Source organism: Podarcis raffonei, chromosome 9 (genome assembly GCF_027172205.1).
Source record: "Podarcis raffonei isolate rPodRaf1 chromosome 9, rPodRaf1.pri, whole genome shotgun sequence".
Classification (NCBI taxonomy): Eukaryota; Metazoa; Chordata; class Lepidosauria; order Squamata; family Lacertidae; genus Podarcis; species Podarcis raffonei.
Window position 1 is genome coordinate 33,813,788 of NC_070610.1, and position 3,364 is coordinate 33,817,151.

The window sequence follows — 3,364 nt, forward strand, 5'->3', positions numbered from 1 at the left end:
AAGTACTGGAGCCTCAGCTTCATGATCTGTCCTTCCAGTGAGCACTCAGGGCTGATTTCCTTAAGAATGGATAAGTTTGATCTTCTTGCAGTCCATGGGACTCTCAAGAGTCTCCTCCAGCACCATAATTCAAAAGCATCAATTCTTCGGCTATCAGCCTTCTTTATGGTCCAGCTCTCACTTCCATACATCACTACTGGGAAAACCATAGCTTTTACTATACGGACCTTTGTTGGCAAGATGATGTCTCTACTTTTTAAGATGCTGTCTAGGTTTGTCATTGCTTTCCTCCCAAGAAGCAGGCGTCTCTTAATTTCATGGCTGCTGTCACCATCTGCAGTGATCATGGAGCCCAAGAAAGTAAAATCTCTCACTGCCTCCATTTCTTCTCCTTCTATTTGCCAGGAGGTGATGGGACCAGTGGCCATGATCTTCGTTTTTTTGATGTTGAGCTTCAGACCATATTTTGCACTCTCCTCTTTCAGCCTCAATAAAAGGTTCTTTAATTCCTCCTCACTTTCTGCCATCAAGGTTCTGTCATCTGCATATCTGAGGTTGTTGATATTTCTTCCAGCAATCTTAATTCTGGCTAGGGATTCATCCAGCCAGTGTGGTGTAGTGGTTAAGAGCAGTAGTCTCATAATCTGGGGAACCGGGTTCGCGTCTCCGCTCCTCCACATGCAGCTGCTGGGTGACCTTGGGCCAGTCACACTTCTTTGAAGTCTCTCAGTCCCACTCACCTCACAGAGTGTTTGTTGTGGGGGAGGAAGGGAAAGGAGAATGTTAGCTGCTTTGAGACTCCTTAAAGGGAGTGAAAGGCAGGATATCAAATCCAAACTCTTCTTCTTCTTCTTCAGCCCAGCCTTTCGCATGATGAATTCTGCATATAAGTTAAATAAGCAGGGAGACAAAATACAGCCTTGTCGTACTCCTTTCCCAATTTTGAACCAATCAGTTGTTCCATATCCAGTTCTAACTGTAGCTTCTTGTCCCACATAGAGATTTCTCAGGAGACAGATGAGGTGATCAGGCACTCCCATTTCTTTAAGAACTTGCCATAGTTTGCTGTGGTCGACACAGTCAAAGGCTTTTGCATAGTCAATGAAGCAGAAGTAGATGTCTTTCTGGAACTCTCTAGCTTTCTCCATAATCCAGCACATGTTTGCAATTTGGTCTCTGGTTCCTCTGCCTCTTCTAAAGCCAGCTTGCACTTCTGGGAGTTCTCGGCCCACATACTGCTTGAGCCTTCCTTGTAGAATTTTAAGCATAACCTTGCTAGCGTGTGAAATGAGTTCAATTGTGCGGTAGTTGGAGCATTCTTTAGCACTGCCCTTCTTTGGGATTGGGATGTAGACTGATCTTCTCCAATCCTCTGGCCACTGCTGAGTTTTCCAAACTTGCTGACATATTGAGTGTAGCACCTTAACAGCATCACTTCCACTGGCCTTGTTATTTGCAGTGCTTTCTAAGGCCCATTTTACTTCACTCTCCAGGATGTATGGCTCAAGGTCAGCAACCCCACTACCTGGGGTGTACGAGACATCCATATCTTTCTGGTATAATTCCTCTGTGTATTCTTGCCACCTCTTCTTGATGTCTTCTGCTTCTGTTAGGTCCTTACCACTTTTGTCCTTTATTATGGTAATCTTTGAAAGAAATGTTCCTTTCATATCTCAAATTTTCTTGAACAGATCTCTGGTTCTTCCCATTCTGTTGTTATCTTCTATTTCTTTGCATTGCTCTTTTAAGAAGGCCTTCTTACCTCTCCTTGCTATTTTTTGGAAATCTGCATTCAATTTCCTGTATCTTTCTCTATCTCCCTCGCATTTTGCTTGCCTTCTCTCCCCCGCTATTTGTAAGGCCTCATTGGACAGCCACTTTGCTTTCTTGCATTTCCTTTTCATTGGGATGGTTTTTGTTGCTGCCTCCTGTATAATGTTGCGAGCCTCCACCCATAGTTCTTCAGGCACTCTGTCCAGCAAATCTAAATCCTTAAACCTGTTCCTCACTTCCACTGTGTATTCATAAGGGATTTGATTTAGATTGTATCTTACCGGCTCAGTGGTTTTTCCTACTTTCTTCAGTTTAAGCTTGAATTTTGCTATAAGAAGCTGATGATCTGAGCCACAGTCAGCTCCAGGTCTTGTTTTTGCTGACTGTATTGAGCTTCTCCATCTTTGGCTGCAAAGAATATAATCAATCTGATTTCGATGCTGCCCATCTGGTGATGTCCACGTGTAGAGTCGTCTCTTGTGATACAATAGCCATCTTCAAATATCTCAAGGACTGTCACATGGAAGAGGGAAGAAGCTTGTTTTCTCCTGCTCTGGAGGGTAGAACTCGAACCAATGGTTACAAGAAAGGAGATTCCAACTAAACATCAGGAAGAACTTTCTGATAGTAATAGATGTTTGACAATGGAACAGTCCCCCTCGGGAGGTTTTGGACTCTCCTTCATTGGAGATTTTAAAGCAGAGTTTGGATGGCCATCTGTCATGGATGCTTTAGCTGAGATTCCTGCATTGCTGGGAGTTGGAAGGGGGTTTCTTCCAACTTTTCAATTCTGTGATTCTATTGCAACCCCACCTGGCTGGGGCTGTGTCTGATTATGAAAACTACAAGAGCAGGGCCAATTGCTTGAGCCCTTTCCACAGAATTAGCACCCTGCTTCCCAGTGGTGTGCTGATTCTGTGAGAGAGACACAAGGAATCTGTCCTACCCCCATAGTTATTCATACCTCCCAACTGTCCCATTTTAAGTAGGACATCCTGGCTTCTGTTTGTATCCCAGAATGTCCCATTTTTTGGTTCAGAGCTCTGGCACGAGTTCTTGTGACAGAGCACTGAACCAAAACACACCTGCTCTGCTCATCAGCAGGGTTGCCCCAGAGTGCCTTCCATATCCTTCTGACTCATAGCAGAGCCCTAAGCATCATTAATAGATGAGTTGATGGGCTCTGGAGGGCTCTAGGGTTCTGGAGCTGGAGCTGGACAGTAGGCCAAGCCCTCTTCGCCCCCATAGGCTAGGTTTGAAATGTGGGCATAACCTGACATCACAATGGTGCCAGGTGACTTGTTTTCACCCATGTGCTGCATGGTGCTTTGAAGTCCCAATTATCAGTCAATTGTCAGATGTTCAAAGCATTGCAGGGCTCCCTGCAAGCACTGACAACCAGCTGATCATTGGTGCTTCCAGAGAGCCTTGTGCAGCACTTTGAAGCCCTGCAACCAGCTGAAAGTCAGGGTTTCAAAGCTTTCTTGACCCTGCTATGACTTTACCTTCCCTACACCTGAATAAAGGATAAAGTTATTCCTACTCAGAGTGACTAAAGGCCACATAGGATGTCAGAGCTCCCCACAGCTGA